Raw genomic sequence first — 18,765 nt, 5'->3', positions numbered from 1 at the left:
CAACTATCCTAAGACATTATTTGTAATGTCCCCATTTTAGCAGACTTGGATTTTGTGAGATTAGCCTATTATCCTGACCCTCGTAGGCTAATGTGTTGGATAGAGGGTCTTTTGAGGATTGGTATCATCTCCAGTGTTTAGAGTGCTTCAGTTTGGTCTTCGTTTGGCATCATTCGGACATCATTTGCTCTACTTCCTATTTTTAGTAAGTCTTGGGATGTTAGAGATGGACCCCTACTATTTTTAGTAAAGGGGGTATGGTCACATGCAGCTTCATCATGTCAGCTCCCAGTTCAGACGGCGTTCAAAAATGTTGAATATTAATGATGTTTATTTAGTTTAAATAAACATTAATGTTTTAAGCTTATATTATTAAGTTATAATATAATTTTATATTATAACTTAAGGAAGAGTCCAAGTATCATTAAAGGGGACCATTTAATTAATTAATTGTGGCTCTTTTACCAAGGTGAAATATTAAATGACAAATTGAAAATATTATATCATTAAATGTCATTTAATATCATTAATTGATTTAATGCCTTATTGGAGAAAATCGAACCTTCATGGGAAATATATATAAGGCTTTTGAAAAGAAGAGAAGGCGGATTGATTATGTGATTGGAGTTTTTGATTGAAGTTTCTCTAGAGCATTGAAGTGTAGAATACCAAGGGTTTCTGTAGGATTCAAGGCTTGTCGGCATTGGAGAGAGTGGCTTCTTCATTGTAACAGCATATAGAGGGTGTGCAATATCATCTGATTATGCTTGTGAGAGTTGGCTTCATTCAGAAGTCAATATTGAGCTGATTGGAGGGTTTATTTCAAAGTTTGTTTGCAGATTGAAAGAGACCACAGTGCCGTGAACAGTGCGCTACAGTAGTTTGAGTTCTATAGAAGGGGATTTAGAAAGGTTGAACAGCTATATATATTTGACAAGGGATTTGCATATGAGGAGAATCAAACCAATATATCAAGGCAGCCATTGAAATTCCAGGTTTTCTATCTATGGTCATTGTATTAGAAAATCATTACTTCATTGCATCATTTTCTATTATGATTATATCATAAAATACTTGGAGGTTGCATATGTTTCATGGAGATATAATTTGCATATTCCACATTCATGGTAACATTCAACATTGATCAGCCACTTAGCTTTCATGCCAACTGTTTGCTTAAATGCCTAATGGCTGTAGGTGTACTTTGGGATGCATGACAAGTGTTTGTCTTAATGTCTACTAGCTGTACTAGTTAATTTCAGTCATTCCATGTGTGTGTAAAGGTCTAAAATAGCTAGTATATCATTTCTATGACAACTTTGCATTGTTAGAAGATTTCCATAACTTCATTTGCAGCCTACAAACCAAAGAAGACAAATAAAGAATTCACTACAACGGCTTCAAACATTGTATGCCAAGTGTTTGACAATATTCCTTGGGGTTCAAATAAGCGAAACAGGGTCAGATTAGCCAAGGGATATTACATTATCTTTGGACGTGGTAAAATAGTCTATTTTGAGAGCTACCTAGAGATGGATAGAGGAATACAAGGCTGATCTCAGAAATAAGGAGTAGAAAATCACAACTACAAGGAAGAGGAAAAGAAAAGAAAAGGAGGATGAAGTTTATGATGATTTCAAGGGTAGAAGTTATTACGACTGATCAAGATCTAAATCAGATAGCAAGGAATAAGATTGTAGAGCCTCAATATCAAATGAGCAAGAATGTAGAGGCTTCTACTTTAGGACAGCCAAGGTATCCACAAGTGTTCACACAGTCAACACAAGTACTTAGAGCCATACCCATAGCCATTTCACAAATTGCGACACATTTGTTTGCTTCTCCTCCATCGGTAAGTAATGTAATAAATGAAATAATGGGAGTAGTGTCGAAGAACAATCCAGATCGTGATCCTAGCAAGATACAAATGCTTCAAGATCTGAACCAAGTATTCACAAAGTTCTTAGTCCCAGAAGAGATAACGACAATGCAAACAAAGTTAGAAAAGGGAAAAGCTCCGCAGGTCACAATGCAGAAGGAAAAACCAATGGTTCAAAAAGAGAACGTAGTGAAAATCGCACTAAGTGATTTCATAGTTGTAGAACAAGGAGGGTTTATGGACACAGAGGAAGGAGAATCTTTAGAATTAGATGAAACAGAGGTGTTGGTGGACATGGAGGTGTCCATAACTAGAGTTGAAAAATAGATATGGGGTGGAAGTCAAACTCTTGTAGATGAAATACATAACACAAGCATAGAAAAAGAGCTTAACACGCAAGCAAAGAATCATGAAGAAGAACAACACGGAGATACAAAGAAGGGGAAAGATGAAGCAGTTGTGCAACAAGAAAATATCTCAATGGTAACAACAAGAAATGAAGAGATCGAAAGGATGGAAGAAACTTTAGGTCATGAAAAGGGACAAGAAGTGTAGTCTCCTACAAAGGAGAAGGAGCTTGAAAGAACTAAGAGTGAAATTCAAGACTCGAAAGTAACTACTAGTCATGAAGTTGAGGTAGGACAAGAAAAGCATGAAAGAGAAGAAGGGATACTCCACAAAATGATAAGCAAGTAACAGAGTATATTTCAAGTCAAGTATTTGAATGGTTACAAAAACAAATGAAGCCCAAGGATAAGATTGAATTGGTACTATTAGATTTAATAGCTTGCTAGCAAATGCTCTCATTGTAAAGAAAGGAAGGAAGCCTAAGATCAAGTATGCTACTCGGCTCAATGCGGAACGGAGTCAACTGCATATCACGGAGCCAATAACAGATAAAGACCAACAAGATGTCACCGATGAAGACTATAAGGTTACAACCATAAGCTTGGGAAAACCCTCTAGATTTGATGGTGCAAGAATCACCAAAGAGGGAGTAGCACTGATGGAAGATAGACTCTGCAGGGATCAAAAGAAGCTAAAAGAACAAAAGAGACAATTTGAGCAGTTGGTTCAGTTAATCAGATGAGTTATACAACCTGGGTTTGACTCGCAAGTGATACCTCTGCATCCAATGTTATTGTCAAAAGAAGCAGACTTTGTGACTATTTTGAAGCATAAAGCGGATATCATGGACAAATGGGTGCAGGAAGTGTTGATTCAAATGGCATAAGGCAATAACTCGATATTTGGTCTTGGTGCAACTATTGGATGAAATAAGTAAGCTGCAGTGGAGAAGTGGTGAATTGTTGGAAAGGGAAGAAACATAATTGATAAGGATAAATGAAATAGAGAAAATGCCTGCAAATACCTTGATAGATAAAGGAATATTGACAGAAAAATAGGTTGAAGAAATTGAATCATGGAGGATACTAGAAGAATGGCAACTCAACCGGCTAAATGAATGTAGGAATAAATTGAAGAATAAGATGGGAGATGTAACTGAGTCCTAAGAGAAAGATAAAGTACTCATTGGGATTCTAATGGAGCAGTTGTTTGAAGACACCATGCAGAGTAATGATGCAGGGCTATTGACGGAGTTTGAGAAGACTTGAGAGCAACGAATTTCAAATCCAAAAAAGTACAACAATCTGCAAATTCTAAGGGATTTGGTTCAAATGCAATCCACAACTAGAGATTATGAAAACTTCACTAGTTCAAGAGATAAGAAATCGCTAAGACTCAATACCAGTGCAAAGCCCATAAGTTAAATTGTTCTATAGTGGAAGGATGCATTAAGGACGAAATTGTCCAAGTTGTAGTTGCTTTTGAAGGATATTTGATGCGGGAACAAAGGTCCGATGAACCCCTGGTACATGAAAAAGAGGAAGCCAGAAGATAAGCGAAGTGCTGATGTTCGTGAGCAAGTAGTCAAAGTTGACTTTTCATAATTTTGTTTTATACTTGCTAGCTGGCATATTTTGTCTTATTCCAATCCGTTCCTATAAAAGGAAGATTTTGCTACGATTTTATCAAATAAAAAATTGTAGAACTAGTAGAGCTCAGAAAAGTTATGCTTTCTAAAGTTCTATTTTCTTGATTTCTCATCGAGATCAGATTTTTTATTTGTGTTTCCTTTGCAAATCGCTGAATTGAAGAGATTGTGAGTCATATAACTGAATATATTAGGCTGTATACATTGTTGTTGGCAAGTGAATGCATAGCACTATGTAGGCAAATTTTGGTGTGTTGTGAATATTCATCTGTTAATAGCAATTTACTTCAAAAGATTGCAAAATTTTTAAGATAATTGGGAATTTTGTTTTGATTGTTTGCGAAATTTGTCTTCTCTTCTATTTAGTCTTTTCAGGGTTCATTTAATCATGGAATTGAAATATAGAAGTAGTTTCATTCTTCACCTTATATCTTTTGAAATTTCTTGTGAAGTTAAATAAGCCTAAGCAAATAAGATCATTTACTCTAGAAATCTATTATTCTCGTTGAATTCATTCGAGTAAAATAAATTGGAGCCCTTCACGTCCCTACATCTACATTTAGGATTTTAATTCTGATTCCATATTTTTTACATGCGATTTTGATGTTTGCAGGTCTGATTTGCCTACATCTAGCACGAATTAGGTCTGCATTTCTTGATTATTAGGTTTGAATGCTCATGTTTGATCTGACTTTGATATGCTTGAGGACATATTTCCTTTAGGTCTGACTTTAAGCCTTTTAGGACTGATTTTCATCCTGATTTCTGAGTGGATTTCAGAGGGCTAAGTGCACTACCTGAGTGGGTTCAAGACACCCTTGTGCACAATTAGGAGCGCATTTGGTCCTTGTGCATTCATAAAAAGATGCTCAATGCATTTTAGACATGTGCTTGCACAAGAATGCATGTGGGCGGGATTAAGACCTACTGTTGCACCTGTTGCAAGTTGTGTGCCTTTGGTCTCCTTCTGCTGTGTAGTGCAGCGCTCGGGTTTATGACATAGCTTAACCACCTACTATGGATTCTATAAGTCTAGTTGTTGTATCATGCATTAACAGGTCGATCTTTTGGTGCAACGACAACTGTACTTCTAACAAGTGGTATCAGAGCCTGGGTCACAGGTTCAAACCCCTTTGCTTGCGTTGGGGGGGAGGGGGATTGTTGCAAGGTGTGTGCCCTTGGTCTCCTTGTGTTGTGCAACGTAGCGCTCAGGTTTGTGACATGTCTTAACTGCCTCATGTAGAGTCTATAAGTCTAGTGGTTGTATCGTGCAATAATAGGTCGATCTTTTGGTGTAACAAGCGTACTTCTAACATCACCAACCTAAGTGTATTCTAGATGTTGTCTTGCAAATTTTTTTGCCTAAGGCAGGAGTAAGAGGGTTGTCTGCAGACTCTACACAACTTTAGAGATGGGAGCATTCGACAAGTATGCATGCACAAAAAGGAGGTGAGTGGGTTTGAGATCCTTGTTTGCACAATTTGGAAGTGTATATTGAGCGCATAGGCATATGTATGCACAAACAGACCTTGGGCAGGTTTAATAGGCAGCCTTGCACAAATTTAGAGATGGGAGCATATGGGAGGTTGATTAGCACAACACAATGCATGATGTTGGGCACACATGGACAGGGGTATTACACAAGTTTGATAAAGCGCATATGCAATAGGTGCATGTACAAATCTCCCTCATGAGTGCATATGAGGTTTCCATTTGCACAATGTGGGGAGAGCACATTTGCCATGTGTTAATACAAGATATGTTATGTCCCCTTCTGTCATAACCCCTCTTTGGACATTAGATTATTGTATACGATAATTAAACATTTATTAATTAAACATTTAATAATATGGGAAAATCGTCTCATTTATGAGACTTCACAATTTTCCTCTAAAGTGAGAGGGTTGTCATAACCCCACATCCTGGTGATGTAATCAATAATAGATTTTGTGATTCTTCATCATAATAATAAATTATCATTCATTATGTAATTAATAATATTAATAGTAATATTAATCATTCATTAATATAAAAATAATATTAATATTATAATAAGATTGTCATGTTGCCCCCTTGATCATATATATATTGTAAATAAAGAAATTATTATTTACCAACGAATGATTATTTGAAATTTATTAATTTATTAAATATCATTATTTAATTAATATTTATTACTAATAATATTCTGAAATATAAATTAATACTACATTATAATCGTCTATTATAGATCATAAACATAATTTACATTTAATGAAGACAATGATTTTGGTTATCACCAATATTGCCGATTTCGTACCATCGATATATATATATATATATATATATATAAAAGAAAACATAAGTGCCAATGATTCTATCCTAATTATTATTTATTTCTCCTTCTAGTGACATTTTTACCAATCCAATATAGTCAATTGCCATAATATATACAGAATCACAGTATGACCAATACATTAATATCTATAATATTTTAGATTCCTACTGAATGGAGAAACACACTTTAATACTTTGATTGGTGTCATCACTTACAACTTGCTAATAATTTCATACTATATAATACAAGTCTTTTTTAAAATGATATGATATGTGGGCGTAAATTATAATTATCATGTTAATTACATCCAAATTCTAAACTATAATTCAGAAGACAATGAGTCTATATTAGACATCTTATGAAGTGTGATTTGTTAAAAGAAAAAGAGGGATGCCATGTAATCTTATAAAGGTGAGATTAATAAATAGTTTGGGAGCCCGATAACTAATTGGTTACGTTGAAAAGCATGGTGACTCTTACGTAGAGATGTCTCTTATTCAAGAGGTGCGTCTTCTTCAACATATGAAAAGGTGTATAAATGAATTAAATTCATTTAAGGGGGTGGAGGAAAAAACGCTGAGAAAAAAATTCAGAAAAGAGAGTATATGCTGAGAAGAGAATTATATCAGACTCTTACATGAATATAAGAAGATTATCAGCAGACTCATTAAGTAGAAGATTGTCAAAAGAGGAATACACATGTGAGAATACAGTTTTCAGAATTAAGGAGGATATTAGATATTGTTCCTTTACTCCAGTCGGGAAGAGCTTGAAGGGAATCGAACAGCTCAGAACATAACTGTTATTAAGTGACAGGCAGTATCCTTTTTCCTGGTAGTATGCACGGTGATGTGCTCATTATGATGATTAAGATTTGAAGCCCAATAATGATCGTATGCAGAATTTAATTAATAATATAAATATGGATATTAATATAATGGTTATAAATATAGATAGTGATATAATAATAGATATTAATATAATCATTATAATTATTATAATATCTTTTAGAAACTGTTCTGCAATAATATATAATAATTCATATAACCAATAATTAATAAATATGGAAATAAATTAGAGTAAGGATAATAGATGTAATATCAACAAGATTATATATATATATATACATGGAAATAGTAATTTGAAAGAACAAGTAAAGCCGAGATTATAAATCAAGTTGGATTATCAATTCAATATTTGAAAGAAGTTTATGTTATCACTGATTTGATCCATGTCAAGGTGGAATTGTCTCCTAATATATTTATTTTGAGTCATAAATATATTCAAATGGATTAATTATGGTTAAAACAGACCTAAACTTAGCTGGGGACATTACACCTTCACACTAGTCTTCAGTATTTCTTGGGATTGGCCTGTCATCCGACCCTCGTAGGCCAAGAGGAGTGTTTTGGGGGTCAAGTTGCAGTAAGTTGAGGCTTCACATCTCATGTTTTATTGGTTAAAAGGAGTAATAAAGAGATTACACATATTCCAAGGCACGTGCACTTTGATTTTAATATAATATCATTTTATAAAGTGCAAATTAAAATAATCTGTAATTAATAATAACAATAAAATGTACCTACCCTCATAAAGTGATCTTCTAGAAGGAATGTAATGATTGGGTAGGATTGAAATAAAAGGAGAGTAATTCATTGTGGATCATCAGTTGTTTGCATCTTCTCTTGTATGATTGTCTTGTGGAGCCAGAAGGTTATCTGCAGAGTATCATTAGGGAACGAAAACTCTCGGTGATAGGCATAATTGAGGAAGTGGAATACCTTCCGAGGGGTTGCATTAGGGGTGGGAGACATATCAGTCTTCCAATCAGAGCTTATTGAGGATTTGTTGCTGCCATGGCATTTATCTTGAAGAATTTATAGAGATGGCGGTATTGGCTTTCATAGCTAATCAATAACATTCAAGGGAGAGAGGCCTAATTGTTCAGACAGATTATGGGGAGACCACGGCTAGCAGATTTACCTTTGCAGGTCTGAAGTCTATCAAACTGCTACACCCTTCGATTTTATTCATTACTTGACAAGAGGCTTCAAACTCATCATTTGAGTTAGGCGATTTGATCAGCAAGGACAGGCGATTCATTTAGGGGCAATTTGGAAGTGAATCAACTTCCAATCAGAGTTTTCTCAGAATCCATATCAGGCAGCCATATTTTCACAATTTTGCCCAAATCATCTCATAGGAGCTATAAAGGGCAAATTGGAGGTCAGCGATTTGATTATAAGACCAAGGCGATTTCCCTTTGGATGAATTGAAGGTGAATAGGGGTATGATCGGCCACGTATGGACTGAAGACAAAATCGAACCAGGTCTGCCATTACCCATCGATTTTGCAATTATCTTTTCAGCTTGGCTTCCAAATTCCATATTGAGGATGGCGCTATTCTTGATGCAACAAAGCGATCATTTTTGGTGAAAGTCTGAGGTGATACCTGTTGGCATTTGCATGAAGATTGCATTGATGAACTATTATGTTGTCATTGATGTGAATTGTAACCGGTAATGATGTTGTAATAATGTTGTTTTGCAACCAGTAAGTGAGCTTGTGAAGGAAACCAGTATTACTAGAGAAGAAGTGAGATCAACTGGTAAACCCCACCTGTTGATGTGCCAAACCCTAACCGATGGAGCTTGGTGAATCAGTTGTATTGGTTTATGATCAAATGATGAGTGTTGTCGGGAATAATCATTATGTCATGTTTTCGTTTATGTGTCGTCGGTAATAATGAGTTACGGCGGTCAGTTAGTTAGTCGTTCCGAAGGGAAGTTGGACGCGACGGTTGGTCGCACCCCTTCGGGTATTATATATTGCATACCTTTCCTTCGAAGTATCATCATGATAGTCATGTCTGATGTAATGTTATAAGCACTTGATGTACATGGACTGTTGAATTAATACAGAAACTGGTTATTTAATATCTGTTAAGTATGTTTTGTGCATTTACTTTTTGCAATTAAGGTTTACCCGTATGTGGCAAACATTTGGCGCCATTGCCTAGACGTACTCGAGAATGGAAGACGCGGATGGCACAAGGACACGATGGGCCTACCCGTTGGTGAGATAAACCTAGAGGCCGACGACGCGCAAACCGAGCTTTACAACGGAGAAAACACTGCGACGAGGGAATTTTCAATTCTACTCCAGGTAGCCATCGAGACATACATCCGACGAGAGGCCACGGAGGCGGAAATCCCACCAAGTACCGTGTGGACAGCGCTGGAGGTTAGCCCGACAGTAAATTGGTTGATGAACCATCTTCCCCGGTTGCTTGCACAGGCATCGCTGGCACAACAAGCTCGCCTGGAGGAGATTGCCTAGGAAGAACAACGCCAACAGATCCTTCAACAGTACGAAGATAGCAACTGACAGGAAGCAGAATGGGATGGCGCCAGGCTAGGAAGGAATTGAACCTTGAATCTTCTATATTCAAATAAAAGTGTCATTGACACGAGTTGTATCTAACGAAATGAATTAATAAAGACGTGTTTTGGTTTATGTATTGTGAATTATGGAAATGTACGACAATTAATGCCCAACCTATTGAATAAAGATAGAAATAAAAAAGCAGAAACGGATGAGTGGGAGGCCTCGCAGAGGGCCTTGATTCTGGAGCAGCAAGTAGAACGTAGACGGAGGCTGAGGCAACTTGCCAAAGGACGACCTGTCGAAGGGTGGCCCGAGGGGAACCAAGGAGGTGTCACAGAGGGTGCAGAAGCCAACGGAAATTTCTACGTGTCGCCAGAACACCGTAGGGTGCAGAGCCACGAAGAGTTCTGGAGGAAACAATGTTACGGCGGAATCTAGTCAAGGAGACTTGGGATCAATTTAGAAAATTATCCCTTACACCACAAAGTGAGGATCACCAAAGGGAGCCAGGAGTGGGCATGGGTGAGAACGAAGGGGAGGACAACTGTACGACTATAAGTGCGACACATGACAGGCAAAACACCGTACCACCAGTCACCCACGCAGGACACACCACCGACGCCGGAGGGAGCAGCGCAGGGGCTCAAACACAGCCACAACCACCTCAGGGGAGACAACCCCCATCAATGGCGAGTAAACAGAAACTACCAAAGTTCAACGGCAACGGGAAGGAAGATCCCGTCCGCCATTGTCGAACGTGGGAAATTATATGGTCAGCAAACGGTGTTACCGATCAAGACGAATGGGTTAACACAATTCCCAGCAACCTTGAAAGGAGTGGCCATAGATTGGTACTCAGATATGGATAAGGCCAAAGTTGGCACATGGCCCGACCTGAAGGAGTTTGGGATAGAGTTCCACCTCCTGAGAGATGACAACGAAATAGTTGCCGAAATCTATGGAACAAAGTAAAACAAGAACGAGAATGTCCAAACCTATAGTCGGCGGCTGAAGGAACTGTTGGGAAAAATGGACAGTCAACCAGCGGATGGGTTGAAAAAGAGATGGTTTGTGGAGGGACTGAAACACTCCCTCCTAAAGAAGATGAAAATTGTCCCACCGACATCGTACAAAGATGCATACAATAGAGCGATGGATCTCGAGAGCGAGACCAAGACATCGAAGAAAAAAAAGAAGGATAGCTCGTCCAAGGAAGATGACTCTTCACAGGAAAGCAACTCTTCATAGGAAAGCAGCAGCGACAACGAAGCTGGCAAACGGGTGCAAGCGCTCCAGAAAGACATGGAGCGAATGAGGAGGGAATTCAAAACAATGAGAAGCACTGGTTGGACCGAAGGGGACATATGGTGCACTAAGTGCAAAGAGGAGGGGCATACAAAGGGTACTTGCCAGAAGAAGGCATTCTGCAAGATTTGCCAAGTGATGGGACACTCCACCAAGGAGTGCCCATACAACATGAAAACCCAAAGTACGCAAATGAACCAGGTGTTGTTCACGGAGCAGGCCACAACATCCGCACCAGCGGGTATGGGCCAACAAACTAACACAACAACATCATCTGGAGGATACTGGGATAACAGACGCGGCGGTGGAAGGAATAACAACAATAATGGAAGCCGTATCCAGTATGACGCCAAGGGGCGGCCAATAATTCAATGTCGGGCCTGCAGCCAATTGGGGCACTTCGCTCGGGAGTGCTAGAATACTAAAACCCCCCAGATCTTGTGTAGATGGTGCGGCCCCGGTGATCACGACGACACACATTGTCCTAAACAGGGGGTGAATCTGCTCGATATTGAGAAGAGGGGCATAGACAAAGAAGTATTGGCAATCACTTGCGCGCAGGCGAAGAAGGCAACGTATCCCAAGCCCCGCACAGAGAAGGAGAGACTGTGGGAGGCGAAGGCCGACATTGAACGAGAGATGGCGGCAGAAGGACGGAAGAACATGGAGATGAGTCCCTCAACACACCTGAAAGCGGAAAAGAATATTATTGGGCAAATCTTATAGATGGAGGTGCCGATAAAGGTAAAAGACCTTCTAGACTCCATGCCACATTTGAGGACTGCCATCCTTAGCAATGTGCAAAGCACCGCACATGCACCTTCGAGTGCACCGCAGGTGGAGGTTCCCGTCAGCCCTTCAACCGACCCTATGTTGCTAGTAGTCAACAGTGGACACCACCCGACGGTGGTAGAAATGGGCATCCTCAGGACTACCTTCATGGACACAATTGTGGATAGAGGGTCAGGAGTAAATGTGCTCCCAGAGGAGACATGGAAAAAACTGGGGAAGCCTACATTGTGGCTCCCCATGTTCAATCTGTTAGGGATAGATCAACACGGGATTAAACCCCTAGGTACCCTCACGAGCTAGTGGGTGATGATTGGCATGCAGCCATTCGTACTGGATTTTGTAGTGATTCCACTAAAGCAGAAAGGGTACGACACCATTCTCGGACGTGGGTGGCTAATTGCAGCAAAGGCGAACCATAATTGGAAGCGGAATACGCTCTGCTTGGAAAGCGCGGGGAGGAAATACGTGATCGATCTCTGTACGCAGATGGTGAGCGAGGAGTTGGCATCCTCCTCCGAGTCTGAATCTGAAGGAGACCAATTGGGTAGGGATGAAGACCGCCGCAGAATGGAGCCCAGTGACGAAGGGATATTAGAGTTGGAAGCATGCTCGGGGGATGATGGGGACTCCATGAATGGCCTCTTCCACTGGCAGATGGAGGATTACGAAATGTTCCAGAGCTACAGGCTCGAAGTAGAAGAACCAGAGCAAGTAACAGAGGAGGTGTACCTGCCGGAATACAGAGAATATTAGAAGGGAGACGCCCGTGTGAGTGACACCACCGCACACCAGGAAGAACCCATCAAGTATCACGAGGTAAATTTGAATTTGAAGGAGACAAATCTGGGAAAGGCAAGTGATCCCAAGGTCATCCTTGCCGGAGATGACTGGAACCCTATGTGGAAGGTTGCAGCCTTCAAAATCTTTATTATTCTTCTTCTTCTTATGTACGGGAAGGAGACCGTGGTCCCTGTAGAATTTGTGGTTCCAAGTCTTCGAATGGCCATTGAAAATAGACTTGCCACCGACGGGTCCAAATTGAAACCCTACCACGAGAAGCACACAGGGGACCCGAGAGGCTGAAAGGACACCCACGAGTCTGAAGGGGAACCCGATAGGATGGAAGGGGACCTAAGAGGCCCAGCAGGTGACTCGAGAGGCACGGGACCAAAGCGGGAGACTCTCGGGTGAGGCAAACCGAGAAAGGGCGATCCTAGAGGCACGAAACCCGAGCCGAATCTGGACACTTAGGGAAAAAACCATACGATCGTACGAGTCCGTACGACAGTTGACTGTACGGTTGAATTTAAAATTTTAAAAAAGAAAAAAAAGTTGGAAGCCACGGTGGGACTATCACCGGTGGGACCATCGTGCGGTGGCAACACCGACGGTGGGACCACCGGCGGTGGACCACCATGCGATGGCAACACCAACGGTGTAACCACCATGCAGTGGACCACCGGTGGCGGCAACATCGACGGTGGAACCATCGTGCGGTGGTAACACCGACGGTGGACCACCAACGGTGGACACCACCGTGTGGTGGACATCACTGCCAACGGAGATATAAAACATGCACAAGCAGCCTGAACGCACAACGCACAAACACACGCAACCGCTCCGTTGTCAATGGTCCACCGTAAGGTTGAACTACGAGTGGGCGTGTGAAAGGAGGACCGTACGGTGTGTACGGCTGACCATGTTGTCCGTACGCCGGAGGTGTGACCGTACGATAAGGAGGGTGTTGACCGGTTGACCATGTTGTCTGTACGCTGAAGGTGTAACTGTACGGTAAGGAGGGTGTTGACCGCACGGGAAGGTGGCTGTATGATTGGAGGTGGCAATGTTGTTGTTGACTGTACGGGGAGGTTGTATGGCTAGGGTGCCAATTACAATGGGAAAAAAAAACGACGATGAGATTGAAAAATCATTCGACGACGGAGCCAGGACGCTGAAAACTTAGAGTGAAGAAGCAGGTTTTTGGCATCTTAAAAATATCACAAAAATGATGTGCGCCATGGACTTCCATGTGGTTCTGAAGGTGTTAAAGTGGTGTTGGCGGCGGGGGCGCTGCCCCTCGACCCCGCTGGGGGCACTGCCCCTAGACCCCCAGTTTATTTTTGAGCTACAATACACTTTTTGAGTTGAGCGAAGGGCATCAGAGAAGGCACAGTAAGTGTTGGGTTGTCCCGTACTGTGAGAAAGAAACCTAAAGCTAAGCATTGGCGGGGAAGCCATACGCCGTAGAGGGAGACAGATTTGGAGGTTGCGAACAAACAGAGTCTGAGGGAAGGCATTGTAGGCACGCGAAGTCATACGGCACCGAGGAGTTATTCAGTTCTGTTATCAAACTTTGGGGAGTGTGAGGGAGGATTTGAGGTGTCTCGTAGCCTTTGTGCCCGAGAGTTGTGGCCACCTCCAGGCAGGAATGGTACGCTTTGAGGAACTTGGAGTATGTCTCGGCTGGACTTGAGGTTGCCTTGGTGGATGCACAGAGGGCTTGGGAGGAGCTAACCACCAAGTTGGAGGCAGTAGTAGCATGAGACTTAGCTCAGCGTACCCAAGTGTTGAATGCCGAGAGGGCAGCGCAGGTGGCTATCGAGGACAAATTGGCTATGGAGACAGTATCATTTGAGTAGCAGTTGGTGGAGGCTGAGACTGAAAAGCGTGTTTTGCAGACAAGTTTGGTTTAGGCATCGGACGACTGTGATGTCAAGGAAAAAAAAAGAACTCCTTGCGGAAGCAATAATGTTGAGATCCGCACTTGAGCATCGGATGGTAGTAGAAAAGGGTTTTCAGGTGAGGATGCAGTAGGTGTATAAGTTCCGAGCTCGACTGGCATTAGCAGTTCTCTACCTTGGTTTTGTTTAATGTCATCTCTATTTTGTATTAAGTCGTCCGGAGATGACTTCTTTTCTTGGGGGGGATGATGTTGCCGGGAATAATCATTATGTCATGTTGTCGTTTATGTGTCGTCGGTAATAATGAGTTACGGCGGTCAGTCAGTTAGTCATCCCGAAGGGCAGTTGGACACGATGGTTGGTCGCACCCCTTCGGGTATTATATATTGCATACCTTTCCTTCGAAGTATCATCATGATAGTCGTGTCTGATGTAATGTTATAAGCACTTGATGTACATGGACTGTTGAATTAATACAGAAACTGGTTATTTAATATCTGTCAAGTATGTTCTGTGCATTTACTTTCTGCAATTAAGGTTTACTCGTATGTGGCAAACAATGAGCGGTAATGATTATGCCACGTATGCATGTTGTATGAGAAGAGTTTCAAATGGTTTTTGGCATGTAGAGATAACGATTTTATCTTGGGAATGAACGAGTTCATTGCATGTAATAGAAACCGCGTGATGAGTTACAGGGATCGATGAAGAGGTGATCAAGGAACGGTCGAGGTTGTCTTGAATGATGTGCAATGATTGCTATGTAATACAACGGTCATACTTGAACCAATTTGTTTGTAATCTCTATGAGATCTTAGGTTTGTGATGTGTTACCGACCTATTGTTTTGCTTATAAGGTCGATGAGTTGTTTTGTTGTAGTGTTGGCAATTCTAGTTGAATGTAAGAGTGATTGGTTGTCGAACCAGGAGATGTATTTGCAGTATGTGTAAAGGCAGAAAGGAGCATGAAAAGGATCTGATCAAGCAGAGTAGTGCTATTCACCAGATCAACAAACCCCTATTGTTCTCTAACAATTACAACAGTCAAATCCCTTAACCGGGTAAGCTCTAACAAGCTTAGTGTTATTTAAATCCTCTAGCCAGGTGATCCATTAGCTTGGATTTCAAATCCTCTACCGAGGTTACTCCTAACAAGGTATTTCTTCTAATAGGGCATTATAGTCAATCCCTTAACCGGGTGGTCCCTAACAGGATCTGTTCTTAATAGGACTTATTGTAAAGCTTTAACAGGCTTGGCTCCTAACAGGGCGAACTTTAGAAGAGTTCAGAATACTTGTGGGTATTCATCCCCACCGTGGTCTTTCTCATTTGGGTTTCCACGTCAAAATCATTGTGTCAAGTGGTGAATGTTTTTGTGGTTATGTTTGCCATGGTTAATTTTCTTAACTGCTAAATCCACTTAGATATGATATGATGACCGACAACAATCTGAAATGTGCTTTTACTTTTGTCAATAAAGTATTTGGATGTTTTGATTAAAAGGTTTTGAGAGTTTCAGAGTTGTTTTAGTGTTATTTTGTTATGTCAGTCAAACCGGTTTACTTGACAGTGATATTGCAATTTGTTAGTTTAGTGTTTGAACCAGTCAGTTCTGAGTTTGTCTTGAGAGGTTTTTGTTTGGTGAAAAGTTTATGTCATTTTTCTAACTACTGATTCACCCCCCCCTCTCAGTAGTTGACCGGATCCTTATTGATTCATCATACCATCAATACCAGCTGTCATTCACTGTGATCTCAGACCTATACACTGCAGCAGTAAAGGCGAATTTGGAAGAGGTTCGATTTAGCTTTTGGAGAGTCTTTGGACACCATTCCTAGCTTGCTTCTATAAAGCGTCTTGGCCAGGTTCCTCACCAAATTTACAGTGTGAATGCAAGAGAATAGTTGCAGGTTTTGAGTCTTCAGAAGTCTGAGAATTGATCATTAATAACAGTCAATGATTTTGTTCATTAAGCTGCCTAGACTGTCTATGTAATGCTAATTTGTCCATCATATGAATAGAGAAGTTTGGGTTTACATTTTACCTTCTTTCTGAGGATGCATGATATGTGTTTTCTTAAATGACAGTTGACTGAAAGTGTTATCTCTGTGTCTTATTTGGTATCAAACTCTTAAGTTAGTTGTGTGAGCATCTTAGACTAGCCCTCCAATCATCAAAGCACACTTATATTTGTCATAGTCACTGTTAACTTCTTGTTTTCAATCTGAGACAAACTTATCAGCAGCCTATATAAATCCAAAAATCAGAGACCATTAGCAAAATATTCCTTGTTTTCAGTCATCCGTTGGACAGGGGATATTTCAAGATACAAGTTGAAGCCCCCTTGAAACCATACTTAGACAATTCTTTGAATGACAACTTGCATCATGAGGGCAGTTTTGAGTGTTACATTTGCACAAAAGGGAGCACCCTTGAGAGGTGTACATGCACAACTTAGTGCAAGGGCAGGGGGGTCTCATGCACAAACTAGGTCAGATTTTGAGCCCTTGTCCACACAGTGGTGTGCATGAACTTGATTAATTTGCACAGTGAGGGGGGTTTTGATCATGATTTAGACAATTTTTGAATTCGATTTCCTCATTTACCCTGAGCGCACCAATTCTATTCTCTTGCACAAATGTTAGTGTATATTTGTGGTGCAAGGGGGTTGAGTCCTGATTTTGCCAAATTTTGATACATTTTCCCCACCTAGGTCTTGCAAAATGTGAACTTGTAATTCATGACATTAGGCATTATACTTGCAATTCCTAGCAGAATTACAAGAAAGCTTACCACTTCTTATCCTTGTATCCATTCCTAACAACATCCTGCACCTTGACAACTTTTGACAAATCTTGACAACTTTTGACAACTTTGACAACATTGGACAATATTGACAACTTTTAGCAATTTGAGCAATTTTGACAAGATTGTGCAACCATTAGCATTTTTACCTCAATTCTCCATCCCGACACTCATTCATGAGAATGGGACTAACCTAACTTACCCTAACAATGAGGCATTGCATCCTAAGATATACCAAGGGTAACATCTAACTCAAACCAACAGTACAAACCCTCATACAAGCAAAAGATTAAAGGCTATGGCGATTGCCAAACTAAGACAACTAAACTAAAACACCTAAGATAGGAGGCAAAAAAGTGAGGGTCCCCATTTTCAATGGAGTGATGTGTGAAAACATTACACAAGTCATAAGTATGGAAATGTAGAAATTCCCTTGCACTAGTCTCATTTTCGCATTGAAATTTCCTTGCACTAGTTTCCTTTCGGCTCCAACATTTCCTTTCCAAGGCTCAAAGTGCTCAATATTTCCACTCTTATGTGAAAGTATGCTCTACATTTCTTGAGAGGCATCAAATCCCCCCATGGAAAATTCCTTCACAACATGGAAAATAGGAATGATGATTTTCTTGTATTTCATTCAATGGAATCCTATAATCAACATCGGGGTTTACTCACAATCATAATCCAAGGAATTTTTCCTTTCTCTCTTGTAGGAATGATTTCAAAGGAGAAGATGCAAGTGGGTGATCCCACAATGCTGGGTTACACTTGTTGGTACATCCTGATTTTTGTTGAAATCATACATTTTTTAGAAAATATAATGATTTAAGCATTGAGAGGTTCCATTTGAAGTAACTAATTGAAGAGAGTTAGATCAAAATCCCTTGGAAAGAACCTCCCTACTCTTAAATCATACCTACAATGGAGTCTCTGTAATGTCCCCACTTTAGCAGTTGACCAAGAATATGTGCATTAGCCTAGCTCTACATGGTCCCGAGGGCTAACGAAGGGTTTAAAGGAATCCTAGAGTGTTTTGGCCTAGTCATTTCCAGTTTAGGCCAACACAGAGTTGATTTACTTAGTTTCAGGCATACTCACTATTTTTAGTAAGTCAACAGGACACAACGGAGGCTAGTTTTGGTGATTGGATTCGATACTCCTTGGCGAGAGCTTTCCGACGAGTTATCAGTCGCGCTATTCGGAGTTCGATTGCTAGTATATTTTAATGCCTGAAGTGTTATTAAAGTAACATTTAATTTAATTGTAAAATATTAAAGTGTTACTTTAATATTTATTTTATGGGGATGTGTGCAAATCAAAGGGGCATCCAAGGGAGACATAAGTGAATATTTTAATATGTTTTATATTGCACATGTTTTATCCCACATTGCTTAAGTGAGTTGGGTCGACCCTTGGAGAAAGAATAAAAGGAAGCTTTTGTGGCTTCATTCAGCAGGTTGAATTTGAGAAGAAATTGATGTGTGAGTTGCAGATCCGTTCTTGGCATTAGAGGACATCTATCCTCTCGTGTGACATTCTAGATGTCATTCCCTTGGGGTTTGGCCTTTGGAATCCATTGCTTTCAGCTTCATTAACAAGCAG

The 18,765-nt window shown here is 40.4% G+C and overlaps 1 protein-coding gene across 1 annotated transcript in view; it reads right to left on the bottom strand.

Moving 5' to 3' along the window:
- LOC131033451 (probable aspartyl aminopeptidase) overlaps window positions 1–18,765 on the bottom strand; it is a 77,977-nt gene that overhangs the window by 30,887 nt on the left and 28,325 nt on the right. The gene's annotated exons all lie outside the window — the stretch shown is intronic.

The sequence above is a fragment of the Cryptomeria japonica genome, chromosome 4 (assembly GCF_030272615.1).
Source record: "Cryptomeria japonica chromosome 4, Sugi_1.0, whole genome shotgun sequence".
NCBI lineage: Eukaryota > Viridiplantae > Streptophyta > Pinopsida > Cupressales > Cupressaceae > Cryptomeria > Cryptomeria japonica.
The sequence above is the reverse complement of the archived record's forward strand: the minus strand, read 5'-3'. Positions and strand labels throughout refer to the sequence as shown.